The 20,031-nt window shown below is 38.5% G+C and overlaps 1 protein-coding gene across 4 annotated transcripts in view; it reads right to left on the reverse strand.

Annotated features, from left to right (window-relative positions):
- The window catches only part of NCAM2 (neural cell adhesion molecule 2), a 558,500-nt gene that overhangs the window by 149,027 nt on the left and 389,442 nt on the right, over positions 1-20,031 (reverse strand). The window lies entirely within an intron of this gene.

Genomic DNA, 20,031 nt, shown 5'->3' on the forward strand with positions numbered 1-20,031 from the left:
CCACCAGCAAATCCATTGTTGGGACCTTACCATCCACACCCCCTCGTAGGAGGGGTAAGGTGGGCTACAAGAGAGGGGGTTTGGCTCCATGCCGTTCCAACCATAGGAGCCCAACCCCCCCCCCCCCACCGTTCTGTTAATTTAACCAACGCCACCTTTTTTAAGTCCTTTACCAGGCCATTCGTCTGGTCACTGGATGCCTTCCCAATGGAGAACCTGCACTGGACATCCGCCGCACACTTACCAAGTAAGTTGTGACATACAGCCTACCACACCTTTTATGCTCAGCATAATAGGTCGTCCCTAACACCCGCTGTGGGGAAGGTGAAAAAAACCTACTCCACCAAAGCCAATATGGTGGTGAGGGAAAAAATTCCTTCCCGACCTCTCAAAAAGGAGTGACTACCACAATGCCCACAACAGGTTCAAACCCACCTGATAATCATGCCTTAAGGGGAGGGAGGGTGGGTGCTGCCTTGCCTGCTGCATGGAGAAAGAGGTTTCCAATGCCAGAGCTTGCACCTTTAAAGCCTTCCACTCTTACATTCCAAGGGGATGAGTCAGTGCTGCAAAGCAGACCAACACCACCTATTTGCAGCAGTTTCTGAACTCTGTTCTCTTCCCCTTTGCCCCATGCTTGCCATAAAGCACTACTGTCTTCCTCCAGCAAGCCTGGACAATGGCCCCCCGCTTTTGGTGCAGGGCAGTCATTCTTGTTGTCCCATCTATATATCTATATCAAATCTATACCTATCTATCTATTGATAGATTAGATTCATATGAACTGGAAAAGTTGAAGAGAACGGCAAAAAAAAAAAAAGATCAGAGGGATGGAGCAGCTTCCATATGAGGAGAGATTAAAGGACTGGTACTATTCATTTTAGAAAAGAGACAACTAAGAGGGGATGTCATAGATGTCTATAAAATCATGAATGCTGTGGCAAAAGTGAATACGGAAGTCTTATTTACTTATTCCCAGAACGTAAGAATCAGGGATCACCCAATGAAATTAATAGGCAGTGGGGTTAAAACAAACATAAGTAAGCAGTTCTCCACACAATGCACAGTCAACCTGTGGAACTCATTGCTAGGGGATGTTGTGAAGACCAAAATATCAGTGGCTTCAAAAAAGCATTAGGTAAATTCTTGGAGGATAGGTCTAACTGCTATTAGTGAAGATGCATCCCCATGCTCTAGGTGTCCCTAAACCGCTGACTGCCAGAAACTGGGACTGGACAACAGGGCATAGATCACTGGATAAATTGCCTTGTTCTGTTCATTCCCACTGAAGTATCTGGTACTGGCCACTGTTGGAACACAGGACCTTTGGTCTCACCCAGTATGACCATTCTTATGTTCATGATGGATTCTGGATCTCTTATTTTGGAAAAATTCTCTTCTGGTAATACTGTATTAGATGAGGCCCTAGTTAATCTCTTTCAGAGTATTTTATTTGTTACTGCTCTAAATAACTCTATACCATATCATTTGAATCCTTCTGAGCTCTGACTTGACAAAGTGCACATAACTACTTTGCTGCTAGCTTGTTGGAAGGAAGATATCTACATAGTTAACTTAGAGAAAAAAATTAATAAAATTGGTTGCAGCTTTATTATGGCCAAAAAACGATGAACAATTAATGGCCAGTAACAAGAAGCCTATGAAAGCTAAATCTTAGAAATGCAATGGAGGGCCTGTCCTAGTCTCCAGGCATATAATCTGAAAGAAACTAAAGCCACACCTAGTATAATAAAGTGCACCAGGGATCAACTGCCCAAAAGTTTATGTATATTATGAAAGCAACCTAGTTGTTGTACTGAGAGCATAAGCCCTCATCTCACATGGCAAAACTTTCACCAATCTCTTGTGGTCAAATTTTTGGAATCCCTCTCTTACCTGTGGTCTAAAGTGGCTGACAAAGGGTACATTATGACACAAAGAGGAAAATCCAAAGCATCACAAGAAAGCATCTGTAAAACCTGAGGTTAGAGACAGTGACATGTATTACCCACTATCCACTCTATCCTGAATCCTGATGATTAGTATCCTTGTACTTAGTTAGGATGAATTTAATCCTAGTCCTTTAAGAAAACTTTAAGGGAAGGGGCAGGACAAAAGAAGGCTGCACCGCTGTTGCATACATGCCTTTAAAATTGCCAGGCTAAGCAGGTGGCCAGCTGGGGAGTGTGCAAGCCTACCTAGTTGCCATGCTGACCACCAATAGGGAATTGGCAGATTGTGATATGACCACTACAATCCTGTCTTCTCCCAGTTAGGCCATGTCTACACTTGGAGCTGGGGGTGTGATTCCCAGCTCCTGAAGACATACTTGTTCTCGCTCTCAAAGAGCTAATGCCCGAGAAACAGTATTGTAGCTACAGTAGCATGGGTATCGGTGAGTGATGGCATGGACTCGCCACCTCTGATTAAATATGTACAGGGTCCTTGTACGCACTGTGTTTGTTCTTACACTGCTGTTTGCCACCACCTATGCAGTGATCCAATGACTGGAAGTTGAAGTTAGACAAATTCAGACTGGAAATTAGGGGTACAATTTTAAAAGAAAGTAACCATTGTAACAGTTTATCAAGGGTTGTGGTGGCTTCCCCATCACTAACAATTTTTAAATCAAGACTGGATGTTTTTCTGAAAGACATGCTCTAGGAATTATTGTTGGGATGTTCTAGGTTATGGATAAAGACATAGTAAATAAGCACAATGGAGTCTTCTGGACTTGGAATCTATGTTGCTGTGGCTACATTACTATTTGTAGCGTGCTAGTTGATGAGAGATAGAGTGAGTATGTTTACACGAGCTGCTTCAATCACACCTCTTTCTCCAAGTATTGATGTAATCTCAGTGTTCCTCAGAGTAAAACAGGCATCCAATGGCCCCCTAGCTGAATTAAAGGAAGATGATGCATCCCTAGTCCATCTCCTGCTTCTGTAAATAATCCCTATTAATCTGAAGAGGTTGGATGAATTTTAATCTCATTGTTGCTAGTAAATTTTTTAATCACACTCTTGTTATATTTTAGGGGTATTAAAGAAAAATTCAGTGTGTTAATCAAAGTCAAAATTAAAATTTTTTAGTCTTTTTCATTTTGGAAGAAAAAAGAACATATGTCCACTGAGAACATATCCTAGAAGCTGATCACATAGTAGTGCCATCTTTGGAATCTGAATGTCTGAAATTTGGCTTTCTTCATATATGTAAATGGTTGTTAGCCGTCTTATAGCCTAGTGGGCAATCTTACCTCTATTATATTCTGCTTTCCATTATATTCTGTTTTATTATATTCAGCAGTAATACAAGGAACCTACAGGCTTGTATCCTGTAAGACATTGGCTTCAGCAGTTAGCATGAGGCTTGTGGCCTATGAACTTTGGCATAGATTAATTTAGGTAACTCATAAATTTGGGGGAACTGGAACTACAGTGTAGGGGGATTTTCTTCCATAATGACATAACCTGAGAACATTAACTGACACCAGCTTCTAGAGGTTTTGGATGGAACATCTGACTGCAAGAGTGCCATGACAACAAATTGACATATATGATAACGGGGTGAAATCGTAAATACACTAACCTATAGAAGGAGGACACCTTAACATTGATAAGGGGAGAAAATACAAATAAGGAAGGGGGGAAGAAACTCCTATTAAATATGCATTAGACATGGTAAGTCAGCATAACATATTATAAAAGTGGCATGCCAGGGGAGCGGGGAGAGAAATGTAGCCCTTGGGAGGGCCCAGAATGATGGCTACTGGTGAAGATGAGGAAGATGATGGTGATGAGGAAGATAATGGCTAACGTTTCAGGTTGTTCTGCAAGGGATGGTGTGAGTATGGATGTTCAGATGTACTTTCTGTGTTATCTCTATCTCTATCTCTATCTACCTTACTGAGTTAGAGTGTGTGTGACTTTGCTAAATGTATGAATAAATTAATTATTTGTAAATATAAAGGAGTTCCTATAGTGTGAGTGTTGCAGTTGTGCAAATCAGGGTTCCTAACTATACAATAATTTTTAATAATACTGGGCCTGATCTTGGGACAAAAACCTGTCAACCCTCAAAGTGATAACAGGGATTTTTTATTCTTAATCTACAGATCAGGCTACAGCCTCTAAAACTAACTGAATGAAAGAAGATGGTCTTGTGTTTACAACTGAACTGAGATCTATGAGCACTGGGTTCAGTGCCTGTCTCTGTCAAAGACTTCATATGTGACCTTCAGCAAGTTACTCACTTTCTCAGTTCCTGGAGTGTAAAACAGGACAATTAATATTCCTCTCCCCCATCCTTTTTCTGTTTAGATTTAGATTTCTATTTAGATTGTAAGATCTTTGGCGCAGGGATAGCCTTTTCCTATGTATATGTACAGCACCTAGCACAATAGGGCTCTAATCTTGACTGAGGTCTCTAAACACTACAGTAATCCAATAAGTAATATTTGAAGATCCAATAGTACACTGTCCCCCTACTGAAAAAGCAGAGATGGTATATCCACATATCTTCAGCATGTGTACTTGAAGTCTCCTCCACAAGAGGGTAGCTTAGCTAAATGTGGGTAAAATTAAATTGAAATCAACACTAAAATGTATTACACTATTAGAAAATGGTGGATCTGGAGGGAAAACTGTAAGTCCGTGAAAAGACTAAAATAATCAGTTTATATTTAAGGGGAGTGTTAGGAGCTATGAGACCAGAACAAATGCTGACGTCTAGCCTTAGGAATGGTTTAAGTATGTGTTTTTTGAAATGCAAATATACAAATTCCTTCCATATTTGCCTTTGTGAAAGAACATCATCTTCTGGTGTAATTCTGCTACTGTTACAGGTGTATATACTGGCCTTGACTGACATCACTGGGAGTTCTGAACGCAGTAGTCAAGGATGATTTATTACTGAGAGAAAGCAAAGCTTTTCAGAAGTATTCAGCTTTTTCCTTTTCCAAAGGGCAGCAGCTGGATCTAATTTAATAAGGAGTGAAAATATGTGTTCTCATGGCCATACTTGAGTTTTGTGGTAGAAGCAGGAGCTCATCTTACTCTTCCAAAGGTTATAATACTGAGTAATTTAATCACACCTCGGTTCATGCAATACTTAAATACTTAAGTCAGAGCTATGGTACTTATATGTAATATCTAAAGGGCAGATTTTGGCCTGAAAGTACTTTTACATGAAGGATGAAATAGCAGAGGAGTTGCAGAATTTGATATTTCATATTAACAGAGCTTTGTGAATGGGAAAGCTTGCCATAGCATCTGCCTGCATTATGATTAGATGACTTCAGCACTCTTACAGCACTAAACCTAAGTACTATGGCGACTGCTGGTATGATGGGTTGATTAGGGAGAATGGTCAGGAGGGTAACTGAAAAACTGGCACTCCCCCAGCAGGCAATTTTTGCATACCCCGAATTATATGTAAGAGTGACACTGCATACTAGAGCCAAGAAAGTATGTGTGCACCATGTCACACCACAGCAATATGTGCCACAAAATGCAGCAATCCCATCATGCATTTTAGATATGCAATTTCTAATCCATAGCACATAATTTCTCAAAATTACTTGATATTCCTGAACTAGTGGACATTAGGGTGGATGCAGAAGGTGGCAAGTTGTTCTGTCTGGTCAGCAGTAACTTTTCCACCTCAAGGTCCGATTTTTGATAGTGATATAATCCAGGCTGGTTGTGTGCTGTTTCTAACTCACTTTTGATCAAATCACATCCCCTGTATCAAGGGAAGTTTTATAAGGCAAATGAGGAGGTTGTGAATTTCTGTAGGTACACACATCTTGGAGAACAGAAGACTACCAGAGGAGACATCTATCAACCTCTTAAAAACAAAGACAAATCCAAGTTTCTGAGACCTACATTATTTATTCAATTATGTTTTTAAAAATGGACTGAATCTTATGTTCAGGGCACATACACTCATGCTTAGGCTGTTATGGGAATAGGGTGCCATAGAGAATAGTAGAAGGAAATTACAAATAGGACCAAATGTCCCTCAAACAAAGTTGCTTCTGAAATCAACAGTTCAAAAACACTTGGCATTCTAAACTAAAAAAAAAGGTCTCTCAGTTTTCCCAACCTCCCAGAAGCCCTGAAAAAAGGTCAACAGATCTGGGCTTTGGCAAAGCGATGTGGGAATCAAATTCCAAAGTCCATGGCCCTTCATGGTAAATTCCATGCTTTAAGACCCTTCATGAGCTCCTTCATTCTTACCAACCGGGAGGGATTGTTTGCAAATCTGAACTCATTGAAGATGGGTGAGGGTCCAGATGACTGAAGAAGGGCAAACATAGTACCTGTCTTTAAAACTGGGAACAAAGAGGACCTAAGGAATTCTAGACCAATCAGCTTAACTTCACTGGAAAGATTCCTGAACAAATTATTACAATCTATTTGCAAGCACCTAAAGGATAACAGCATTATAAGGAATAACCAGCATTGATTTGTCAAGAACAAACCACACTAATTTCCTTCCTTGACAGGGTTACTGGCCTAGTGGGTAGAGGGGAAGCAATATATGTGATATAACTTGATTATACTAAGGCTTTTGACACAATCCCACATGGCATTCTCCCAAAGAAACTAGGGAAATGTGGTCTAGGAGAAATTACTATAAGGTAAGTGGCACAACCGGTTAAAAGATGATACTCAGAGAGTAATTATTAATGATTTACTGTCAAACTGGGAGGATGTATTTAGTGGTGTCTCACAGGAATCAGTCCTGGGTCCGATACTATTCAACATTTTCATTAATGGATTCGATAATAGAGTGGTGAGTATGCATATTCAATTTACAGATGATACCAAGCTGGGTGGGGTTTCTAGCACTTTGGAGAACAGAATTGGAATTCAAAATGACCATAACAAATTGGAGAACTGGTCTCAGTTCAATAAGATGAAATTCAATAAAGATAACTGCACACTACTGCACCTTGGAAGAAAAAAATCAAATGTACAACTACAAATGGGAATAATTGGCTAAGTGGTATCAGTGAAGAAAAGGATCTGGAAGTTATAATGGATCACAAATTGATGATGAGTCAACAATGGGATGCAGTTGTAAAAAAGGCTAATATCGTTCTGTGATGTATTAACAGGAGTGTCATATGTAAGACATGGGAAGTAACTATCACTCTCTACTCAGTATTGGTAAGTTCTAAACTGGAGTAGTGTGTCCATTTCTGGGGGTCCTACTTTAGGAAAGATATGGACAAACTGGACAGAGTCCAGAGGAGAGCAACAAAAATGATTAAAAGTTTAGAAAATCTGACCTATGAGGAAAAGTTAACAAAACTGGGCATGTTTAGTGTTGAAAAAAGATAACTGAGGGAGGACCTAACAACATATTTGAAGACTGTTAAGGGCTGCTATAATGACGACTGTGATCAGTTGTTCTCTATGGAGCTAGGACAAGAACTAATGGGCTTAAACTGAAGCAAGGGAGATTTAGGTTAGATATTAGGAAAAACTTTCTAGCTATGAGGGTAGTTAAGCTCTGGAACAGGTTTCCAAGGGAGGTTGTGGAATCCCCATTATTGAAAGATTTTAACAATAGGTTAGACAACACATGTCAGGGATGGTCTCAGTTTACTAGGTCCTGCCTTGACACAGGAGATTGAACTTAACTCCTCAAGATCTCTTCTAGCCCTACATTTCTGTGACTCTATGATTTAACTAGGGTATGGAATCATGAGAAAAGAGAAGTGATCTCTGAGATAAGCAGGACCCAACCACTTAAGATCTTAAAAGACTATAACCAATACAATAAATTGCATCAGGAAGTGAATAAAAATCTAGTGCAGATTGTAGAGCAGAAGGTATACTATGCATTTTCTTCAGGAAATGCTCCTCAAATGGGCTCCCATATTCTGCAGAAGCTGAAGTTTCCCAGTGATGTTAAGCAACCCATCCCAAAGGAAAGGGCATTACAGCAGGAGAGGGTGTCAAGGCTGAATCCCCACTCTGTCACTCTGAGTGCAGGAAGTGGGGGCCCGCAAGGATTTTAAAAATTAATACTTGCCACTCCAGGCTTGTATTAAACCCCCAAGGATACAGCTTTTCTCTGACTGTGGCTTGGTAAACGCTGCCACCATCCAAATGCAAAAAAACAAAACCAAAAACCAAAAACCTTGGACTCAGGAAGGAACACTTGGGAATTCCTCCTGTGAGGTACCCTCAAGAGCTTTCACACCCACTCCAGGGAAGAGCTGAGAAAGAAAACAAAGGAAATTAGCTGTTGCCCACAACTAATCAAACAGCATATTCACAAACCAAAAATCCAATCCTGTTCTTAAAAAAGGTAAATCTTATTAAAAAGAAAAAGAAAGAAAATACATCTTAGGCTTTTTGCTAGATCTTAAAAGAAACAATTACAAAAACTAAGCACCCAAAATATCTTTCTTGGGTTTCAGCTTAAAGGTTACAAGCAAACAAAAGCATCTGGGATTAGCACAGAGGAGAACCACAAGCCAAAATAAGAAATAAACCTGATAGTGTCTAACTAAACATTCCCTATCCAAATTATTTCTTCTAGGTATGGAAGATACTTTTCATACCTGGTTCAAACCTTACACAGCTTTTCTGCTTATAGCATTGCTGCTCTGTGTCCCTGCAGCCCAGAGAATAACAGACAAAGGGAAAGTTTTTTTCCCAATTTTAAAAAGTTCTACCTTCCCATTTGCTCTTTTGGTCAGGTGCCCACTCCTTTTCGTTTACCTGTGGGCTTGTTAACCCTTTACAGCAAGAAGAGAACAGACCAAGAGGAATTTTACAGCTAACTGTATCGCTGGGTGTCCATCAAAGGGAGCTACTCCCCTCCCCCTCTTCATGTATCACAGAGGGCATTACAGCAATCCTGTCTCAAGGTGAAATGGCAGTGACCACTGTGGCAAAATCCACATTCAGAACAAAATAATGTTGACACCCGAGTCAAGCACAGATTCATCTAAGTGGGACTAGATGTCACATGGAGAATATAACCCCCATAAGTTGCTTTTTTACAACAAAATTAAGGATCATATTATAATGGAAAAAGTCCTGGTGTATGTATGTGTGCTTTTGTATGGCCTGTATTGCCGTTAATTGCTTATTGTATTGTATTATGTCCTGATGAAGGTTCAGTAGTTAGCATCTGCCTCACAAAAATACACACAGTTTCTTACAGAAACATTGTATGTGTTTCAGAAAAATAGAAATCATTAAAATAGAAGCATATTTTTGAAATTACTGAGGCTGGAGCATATAAACTATAAACTTCTGCAAAATCAAATCTTGTAAAAACAACAGTATTCTAGAAAACTGAGGAATAAGTTAAATGCCCCAAAATTCTGGTGACAAAGAAGAATACAAATCAATTGAATAATAAAGCATATCCAAGTAGAAATGAATGGAAAGGCCTTCTCATAAGTAAATATCTCCTTAAGCAAACACAGAAATGATTAGAAAAGTTCAACTAATTGCTACATTTTCTTTGTTGAATATTTTACCTAAATCCATTATGCAGAATTTACAGAGGATTTGAAATATACTAGTATTTAGAATACCTATTGTCTTGTCATACATAAAGAACAGTTCACATATATTAGACAGTTAAAATCTTTGGAATACAATTATGCACTTCTTATACACGTATAGCATGGATGCATTACAAACCAGAGATTAAGCGGATGTGCAACATAGGTTTCATTTGTGCCTGCCAGAAAATAGATCCAGGACTGACCTTAAATACATCCCACCTTTTTCTGCAAGATATGCTTCCCTAGACAGACAGTGAGCTGCTTGCAAAGCAAAGCAAAGCAAGCACTGTCAGTAGAAAAGTAAAAATTGGACTTCTGTACTTTAAAATACAGATGATCCAGAACCTAAATTCCAGATCTGAATACACTGAACTTTGGTTAAGTTTAGATCAGGGGCCAAGCTTAATGGCTGGTCCATAACACTGTCACAGACTGAACTCCAAAACCTAAATGCAATCCCCAAGGACTCTGGGGAATGTTGGAAACAGATTACCTTTCAACTTTGTGGATCTCTACTGAAAAGAGAGCTGTAGAAAAGCTACTATTGATAGTTACTACAGTTGGACTAAAAAAAAATATAAATCTGAATGGTAAAATGAGGAGGAGTATCTTTGGGAGGCAATTCAACATATAGTGAACAAGAATACACAGCACAACATAATAAAGGCATGTAATTAAGCTAAAGTCACTGATTATACTAGGATCCTTTAATAAGACTATTTCAATTTTACAGTGACATTTAAGAAGTTCAGAATAGGGTGAAAAGTAAATTCATACTGTTCTTGTTCTTTTTAAATAGGAAAAAAAAATAGTCTTAAGTCAGCATTGCAACTAGGAGAAGTTGATCTGCATAAATTATGTAGAGCAGGAAAGCCTTGGCTCAAATCTGTCTCCATACATTTGATTATCCCTATTAGGCTTAATGCCTCAGAAATAGCAAGGGGAGCACAGACTAATACATCACTTGTCACATCCAGAAGGTAATTCAATTAATGATTTCATAGATCCAACCCTAGTGTATGTTCAGAGTCATATGCAGAATTGGATATGACAAATTACCTGATTCAGCATGTGTGCTGAGGGACCTATAACAGCCAAGTGGTACACTGAATCACATTTTTGCTTGTTAATAGAAGACCAGAGGTTTTCAAACTTTTGACTATTTTTTTCCCAAGGAAAAAATATTCAGGACAGCAGGATGACACTATAGATATAGTGGACCAGATTTAGCCTAGGTTGATGCTGGCTTTATGCCCAGGCAGCTATCCTGTGGAGTGGTAGAATTGGATTGCATTAACTATCCTCCTGATGACTGGAGGATAGATAATGTGACACCAACTTTTAAAAGAGGCACCACAAATGATCCTGGTCATTATGGATCAGTGAGCCAAACTTCAGAACCAGGCAAATTGGTTGAAACTACAGTAAAGAACAGAACTATCAGACACAGAGATGAACATGATTTGTTGGGGGAAGAGTCAACACAGTTTTTGTAAAGGCAAACCATGCCTCACCAATCTATCAAAATTCTTTGAGGGGGTCAACAAGTGTTGGGACAAGGGTGATTCAGTGGATATAGTATACCTGGACATTCAGAAAACTTTTAACATGGTAACTCAACAAAGGCTCCTAAGCAAAAAAAAAAAAAGCAGTCATGGGATAAGAGAAAAGATTCCCTCATGGATCAGTAACTGGTTAAAAGACAGGAAAGAAGGATAGGAATAAATGGTCAGTTTTCACAATGGAAAGAGGTAAATAGTGATGTCCCCCCCAGGCATCTCTACTAGGATCCATACTGTTCAGCATATTCATAAGTGATGTGGAAAAAGGGGTAAACAGTGAGGTGGCAAAATTTGCAGATGACACAAAATTACTCAAGAAAGTTAAGTCCACAGCAGACTGCGAAGAGCTACAAAGGAATCTCACAAAACTGGGTAACTGGGCAACAAAATGACAGATGAAATTCAGTGTTGATAAATGCAAAGTAACGCACATTGTGAAATATAATCCCAACCATACATCCCATATGTTGGCACCCAAATTAGCTGCTACCATTAAAGAAAGAGATCTTGGAGTCATTGTGGGTAGTTCTCTGAAATCACCCGCTCAATGTGCAGCTGCAGACAAAAAAGCGAACAGAATGTTAGGAACAATTAGGAAAGGGATAGATAATAAGATAATACATATCATAACGCCCCTACATAAATCCATTGTTACACCCACACCTTTAATACTGTGTACAGTTCTGGTTGCCCCATCTAAAAAGTGTATATTAGATTTGGAAAAGATAGAGAGAAGAGCACCAAAAATGATTAAGTCTATGGAATACCTTCCATATGTGGAGAGATTAAAAAGAGTGGGCCTGTTCAGCTCAGAAAAGAGACAACTAAGGGGGGATATGATAGAGGTTTATAAAATCATGACTGGTGTGGATAAAGTGAATAAGGAAGTCTTATTTACTCCTTCACATCACACAAGAACCAGGGGTCACACAATGAAATTAATAGGCAGTAGGTTTAAAACAAACAAAATCAAGTATTTCTTCACACAACACGCAATCAACCTGTGGAACTCATGGCCAGAAGATGCTGTGAAGGCCAAAATATAACTGGGTTTAAAAAAGAATTAGATAAGTTAATGGAGGACAGGTCCATCAATGGGTATTAATCAAGATGGTCAGGGATGCGACCCCCATTCTCTGGGCGTCCCTAGTTTCTGACTACCAGAAGCTGGGAGTGGACAACACAGGATGTTTCGTTCAATAATTGCCCAGTTCTGTTCATTTCCTTTGAAGCACCTGGCATTGGCCACTGTCGGAAGACAGGACAGTGGGCTAGATGTACCATTGGTCTGACCCAGTAAGGCCACTCTTATGGTTATAGAGCTCCTGGTCCTCCATAGTTACTAGAGAAGACTAGGATGTGTTGCACTGGGGATCACTAGAACTTGGAGAAGCAGAGGGAGTTCACAGACTTTTTCCTACAGACCTTTAAGAGGTCTGCAGCCAGGGAAGGCACCTACCCTGCAGTACTTCTAAACAGTTGCCTCCTATAACAACTCCTTTGCTCCTTCCTAAAAAATGAGAATTGCACAATATGGGAAGGCTACATGCCACATGAAATAACAGCCTCTATGTTCTCTATTTTTGTTCCCCTTCATACCTATTTTGTAAGGTGCAATATTTTGGGATCAACTGCTTTTTCTATAAATGTAAGTGGAAAAGCCACTGGTTGACAAACTGGCCACCATCTTCCCTTCATCGTGAAATAGCATCAGTGATATCTGGATGACAGAGGTAAGACTGTGTAGTCTGAAAGAGTCCTTTCAACCAGAAAGCAATCAGAGCACTCACACAGAAACAGTGTTGCCAGCTCTTGTGGATTTTATCTCCAGTCTAAAGATATTGCTGTGGTTTTGTTTTTGTTTTTTCCTGAAAGCTAAATATAATAAATAAATAAAATAATATAATAAATAAATATAAAACAAAACAAAACAAAAAACAATTTGGCTTGCAACTGTACATTCTGAATAATGTAGTTTGTTTTTTCTTTCAGATCATAGTATAAGGTAGGTGTCCAGTCATTCCAAGGTGTGTCTTTTGAAAAATGAAGGAGGGGTTGGAGAGGAGAGAGAAATTACAAAGAACTCAAACATATTCAAAAGTAACAACTCTAAAGGTTATGTGCTGAATGTTCCACTTAAACATTCTGCATACTGCTATTGCTCAAAGGTTCATTCTCTAGGTCACAAAGTCCTCACAAGCCCTCATCCAGTGAGATGCCACAGCTGGAATCCTGATGGTGATGTCACACATACCATTGAACCATACTAGATTTTCAAGCCTGCCTATAGTATTAAGATACAGAAAATTCTACTTTTTTCTGCATATAATTCTGTAATGTTTCTCTTTGTTTTATTTTCAACAATAATGGGGAGCTGCGTGCCAATCAGTGGGCCATGTGTCATATGTAGATTATTTGGACAGCCACAATTCAGTTGTTATGCTGGGCACAAATATGGTATGCAGAGAATGTAGCTATCATTGAGAACTGGCACATCCTCCAGCCTCCTTTGGCAGGGCGCCTTAGACTGGTGATGAAGCATCAGGAGCTTATGGCCTAGAAAAGTATTTTAGTTTATATGTTTTAGATGGTTGAGGAAGCCTTTAAAGAGTACAGGGAGGAGTCAAAACTGAATGAAGATGAATGATTTCTCTCTTTACATGTTTAGAGAATCTTCTAAGAGGCATGTGAGAGGAACTAGTGTCAAATATCACAATTTTGCCCTCACTTACAAGGAGTCTCACTCCTAGTAATCCAGGGCTTTCTCGTGGTTCTCCAGCAGGCCATGGCCATACTGAGTGAGAGCCGTCCCACAGCAACAGGAGACAATTCTCATTTGGACCACCATGTGCTTCCGTTCAGTGGAATGACCTGATAGTAACTAACTCTCTCTTGCAGTTGACTCAGTGCTCCTGATGATCTGTCTTGATCAGACCATGAGGTAGGGAATCTGACAAAGAAGATCTGATGCAGATACTTGTACTGCTTGTGGTAGTGAAATCAGAGCACAATATGTCCCAGGCTTCTTTTAACCCTGTTTTCCAGGTGTATGATTGTGTATATAATACTATACATTCACGTGTGTCACCATGGTTTGTTTTTTTGTTTTCTTATTTGTCTTCTCTCCATGAATCAAATTGCCCAAGATAGCTGTCTTGATACTTTCGTAAAATATTTGAAATGTGTAAAATTGTGAATATGATGTGAAATAGTGGAAAATGTACAGTGACATCACTGAAAAAAAATTATTATTTTTGCTTAGCTCCAAATACGGTCACACAACCACATGAGGTAGCTAAGTACCATGTTCTGGCAACCCATAATATCATCTTAGAGAAAAATCTAAGAATTATGCATAAAAGAGTCAGATACCATGGTGAAAAGTGTGGTCTTAAAATTTGAACAGAACAAAGTATTTTAAATTGATATTTGTAACCGTGGTATTTTCTGAAATGCAAAGGAAGACATATGTGATGGGGAAATAGCTTTTCCTTTTTTGAAAGATTGTTTTACTGGATATGTTTATTACTTTACTAGCTGTTCTTTTACTACAGGAAATTTAATATTTCCTAGAAGATGATACTTTAAAGTAGGTTAAATGAGTTAACTTCTACCTTCAGCTACACCAAGGCAACCTCAATAAAGGAACTGAGTTTGCACATACATAATAGAAAATAGAATTTGCTCCAATATTATTTAGCATTAGTTTGTCACAGTGAGCATATTTGGGTCTGTGAGGGGAAACCTATCCGAATTAAATGCAATTTATTTTCTGATATTGAGGTTATATCTAATGTTTTAGTTTAGGATTTCTAGCTAGTTTAAACTTAAATGTAAACCTAAACTTAAGCCTTAAATTTAAACCTGACACTTCTCAGTATCTCCAAAATGCTGATTCATCTCAGATGCTAAAATGTGTCAGGCTGAAGTTTAAACTAGCTACTAATATTATATATATGTGCAGTTCCATGTAATCCTGAAATCCACAAACCTCTATTTATTATACAGGATATTTCGGTTATTACTTATAATGACTTTTAGTGTGTACATTAATTTGATATTGACTTTGGGTAATAAGTATAATTTAATAGGACACACTTTCAAATGTCTCAAAGTTTATTCTGGAACATTTTAAAATCTGAATGGTATCTAAAAAGCTGCTAGAATACAAAACTCCTGCTATTTAGTAGAATATAAATCCAAATGAGTTGATCTAAGATTTATTCTTCATAAATTCAAAGAGAACTCAGTCACATGTATTAATTTCTGACTCTTATGAAAAAGATTGTATTGCAATATTTAAAAGTATCACTCTGGTCAGCTGCATTACTTTGAATATCATGAAAGGTAAGCATCACACACACACAGTTATAGTGACAAAGGAAATGAGCTGCAACACTCTTATTACATTTTTGAAAAAAGTATTAGATTATAATTATACCTTTGCACTTCATATTTAAATTTTTCTATTTAAAGAGCAGCATCTCTTTAAATAGCCACCAACCAGCAGTTGGTTTTAGCCAATTAGATGTAACATGAATCCATTTAATAGAACAACTTGCAAACTACTGTAAGGAAACAGGTTTTTTTGCTTAGAGAATACTGAATTTAAAAATAGTCTACTACCAGGCAGCACTGTTGAGGCAAACACACAAACAAGTAAATTTCATCTGGATGGAAACAGAATAGCAAGTGTTCTTCTTGTAAAAAGAAAAAAAAGTCACCATGTTATTAAAAGTACACTTTAAAATTACATTATGCTTGCGAGAAAAAGCGAACAAAATCCATAACTAAAGTTTACATTTTAACCTTGTGCTTATATTTCAAGTATTGGCTTAGAACATTCACATGAGCTAGGACAGTGGTTACCAAACTTTGGGCTGTGGCAGTGGACTGCGACTCAGTCCCGGGTGATCTGCTGGTGCAACTGCATTCTCCAGTCAAGCTCTTAGTAAACCTTTAACTCCATGTGACTCATGTAATCTTGTTCAGTTTTATACAAAACTGTGTTTTTCCTTGTTTGGACACCACATTTTGCTCTCAACATTTTTTTAAAGTGTAGTTTTTCTAAAACTATTTGGTTTCAAAGATCTTGAGGCATTTCTATGAGTGCATATTGCTAGGGATTTCTAACATTAGAATTGTTTCCATTACAAAGAAAAGGAAACACATACATTGTTTATTTACAGTTTATATACAATTTATATGTATGTAAAATTAAAATTAACAATTTCCTTAATAAGTGTTAATAGTGGGCCACAGTGCCTGATGCAGCTGCACAGGTGGGCCTCAAGGAAAAAAAAAGGAATCCCTGAGCTAGGGAAGAGATAGCCCATTTTACAGATGGGGAAATAGAAGAATGGAGAGGTTGAGCCACTTACTTCCCCAAGATCACACAAGGAGTCTGTGGCAGAATCAAGAACACATATCTCGACACTCAGACCCCGCCTTAACCACAAGACCATCCTTCCTCTCTGCTTAGGAGTCTTGGAGTAGTGTTTTTATAGATCCTTTGTAATGTGCCTGATCCTTTCGTCATGCACCTAAAACTTTTAATTCCCTTTAGGTCTTGTTTGCTCCTATAGCTGTGCATAATGTTCACGGTTAAAGTAAAAGTTGCAAGTTTTAATAGATTTCCTGGGTTTTGTTTTCATGTTAAAACCTCAACATTTCTTTAGTGTAGTTTACATTAAACAATTACGACCATAATTTGACAAGGAGCTGTGTAACCAAAGTCAATTTTATTTTAACAGTACCTGGTTTGGTGGGGTGCTTTGAAAATATTTTAAAATGTTTTGATACTTGTGTCCTCTTGGGTGCAGCTGATATCATTTAAATGTCTCCCATGCCATATCTCTGGGTTTAACATCCTATTCTCTAGTCCTGCATGGTTTATACCATTAAGACTAAACTGTGATTAATCCTGACCTTTTCCTTTCTTTTTAATTAAGAAGCTTATTTTATCAACCTCACCCTAAATCCTAACCTAATCAATGTAATCTCTAATCATAGGATACATATTTACCCTTCCTCTTCCCCACAGCCCATCCTAGAATCTTAAATCCCTTGTTCACAAGTGGCTTAGGCTCACAGGGCCAAATTTGTAAAGGCATTTAGGTGCCTAAAGATACAGATAGGAGCCCTATGGGATTTTCAAAACTGCTTAGGTGCTTAATTCCCTTTAATTTCAATCCTACTAGACTCCTATCTGCATATTTCAATTCAATGCCTGAATACCTTTAAAGATCTATCCTAATGGGCCTTTTTCAATAGAAGTTAGGCTCCTTAGTTCCTAAGGCACTTTTGAAAATGGACTTAGACTCCTCTGTCACTTAGGTTCTTTTAAAAATTGTATGGCTTGTCAGCATGGGCATGTTCGCTATTTTGTCTTCGTTCAGGTTGTTAACAGTCCTTCTTCACTTCACTTCATTGCCATGTCAGTGAAGTGACATAGTAGTGTTAAGACTTTGCAAGATTATCATATGACGTATAAGATTAGAATTATTCATGAACGAAAAGAAAGAGGAACACAAGTGAGCCTAGCACATAGTAAATCCTAGAATTCTAGGTAACAGTGTGTCAGTATATAGAAGTTTGGGAGGAATCTGGAATATAATTGATGCGATGCATAACCATCATTAACATATAAGGGGATAGAGCCAGCCTATCATAACTTTGCTTGGAGACTAACTACTAACAAGAAATTCTTGTATCAGCTTCTATGAAAAGAAAGCGAATTGGAACAATACATTTCTACTCTCATTAGTAATATATAACAGTACAAACATAACTTAAATGGAATATCAATTGGAATCAAACATGCTAGGTCATTTGTTCTTATTACATTAAACCCTGAATGTCTGGGTTTATCTGCACTGCTTTTCAATCAGTTCTCTAGGCTGGACCTCATTTGTAGTTCAACTTCCCTTTAAGTAATGCAATACCTTTGAAAAGCTTTAAAGTTAAATGGCATTGAGCCAATTAATTTGCATAAACTGCAACACAGTACAGTTCACTAACATAAAAGAAAGTGAAAAGGTCCAAGACAATAATCTGCTCAGCATCTTAAATTCAGTGCTCTTACATTAATGAAGTTGACTTCAGCTTGCAGACAAAAACAATGACTCTATTGCCAATAAGAAGAAAAGAATATGTTAATGACAGAATCATCATAGGCACTGTATAGGATTCTTTACAGATACATTTTGTAGTGTGTTGTAATACCATTTCTTTGTTTATTCTGTAGCACTGAACGCAATATCAGCAAGATGAGAGACAAACTATGCAATGATGATGTTTAATATAATTTGGAAGAAAAGCAGCAGTAGCATAATGCTTTAATGACTATTTCTTTTTTTTTTCTCTCCACAAAGTAATATTTTGCTATGAAAGCACATATGTCTGGAAATCACTTGTTCAAATCTCATTACTGCATGAAATATGTACCACATTGCATTCAGCACCTTGGTATTAAAGTTTATGGTGCTAGGTAAAACAAAACAAAACAAAGAACAAAAACTTAGAATATCAGGGTTGGAAGAGACCTCAAGATATCATCTAGTCCAACCCACTGCTCAAAGCAGGATCAGTCCTAATTTTTGCCCCAGATCCCTAAATAGCCCCCTCAAGGATTAAACTCATAACCCTGGGTTTAGGAGACCAATGCTCAACCAACTGAGCTATCCCTCCCCCAAAACTTCAGTTGTGCAAAGGAAGTCCTCATTGTTTGGACATGCCAGCACATCATACATCTGTAATCTCCCTTATCCATGCTGTCAGTGCATCATTTTGATTTCAGTGAGGACAGAGGAAGCTTCAGAGGCATGAACAGACTATTAAAAAGGGTCATTTGGGGTTGACCAAATTCTATGCTGGCTTGATCACTATACAAACCACCCCACTGATGACAACCCAGTACAAATGTTAATTATTCTGCTGAACAGTTTGTAACAATCATTTCAAGAAATCAGTGTGAACCATTACTAGAGCGAGGAAGATTTCCATCTTTTGGTCAGGATTCTGTTATTTTTTTAGGATTTCTTTACTTTTCTAGTCTTCATTTTTTCAGAACAAACATGGGTGGCAGGTGAACACCCACCATTGGGAAGGCTAGCCTGCCTCCCACCTTTTCTGCCCTCTTCTCCCACCCGCTGGAGCCTTGAGTGTCTCCCCACGGCTGAAGAAGCCCTGGCCCCCCAAAGCTCCAGACGAAGCTCCACCAACACCCACCCGCTGGCCCCAGCACCACCCTGGGCCACACCTGGCTGCTGGCAGGCCAGAGCTCAGGGCCACTAGCTGGAGCTGAGTCCCTGCTGGCTTCAGGTAGAGGGGGAGGGAGGGCAGGGACTCAGGATGCAACATGGGCAGGGACATGGCCTGGTCAGGGGACGCTTAACCTGCCCTGGCCTCTGATACCTGCCACCCATGAGAACAAACAGATTCTCATAATAAGGAGATTAACAGTATTAATTAGAAACACTAAAGTGTTAGTTGTGTAGTAATCTTGGAATTTTAAAAGGAGCCTAATAGTGTTAGAAGCCCAAATCTCATGGAAATTCAATGGGATTTGCATGCCTAACTCCTTTACGACTCTTTTAAAAACACCAGCCTAAAAAATCTTTTGCTTATGCTTTCTATATATTAGGAACAACACTAGTATTAGTCGTGAATTACAGTGTAATATACATTTATGTCTCTGGATTTAATGAAAAAATGCAAAGGCATATACTATTCTAGTATATAAACCAAGGAATTAAAAACTCTGGGATAATCCCAGTGTGTCATTGGTAGATTAGTACATTGACTCAGGGATTCCTGAGAATCCCTCTGTAGCCTTCAGCAAGTCACTTAACTTCTGTATCTGAGTGTCTTCACCTGTAAAATGGGGAATACTTTGTTTTCAGTAAAGTGTGCAATACAATAATTATA

This window comes from Lepidochelys kempii, chromosome 1, assembly GCF_965140285.1.
Source record: "Lepidochelys kempii isolate rLepKem1 chromosome 1, rLepKem1.hap1, whole genome shotgun sequence".
Classification (NCBI taxonomy): Eukaryota; Metazoa; Chordata; order Testudines; family Cheloniidae; genus Lepidochelys; species Lepidochelys kempii.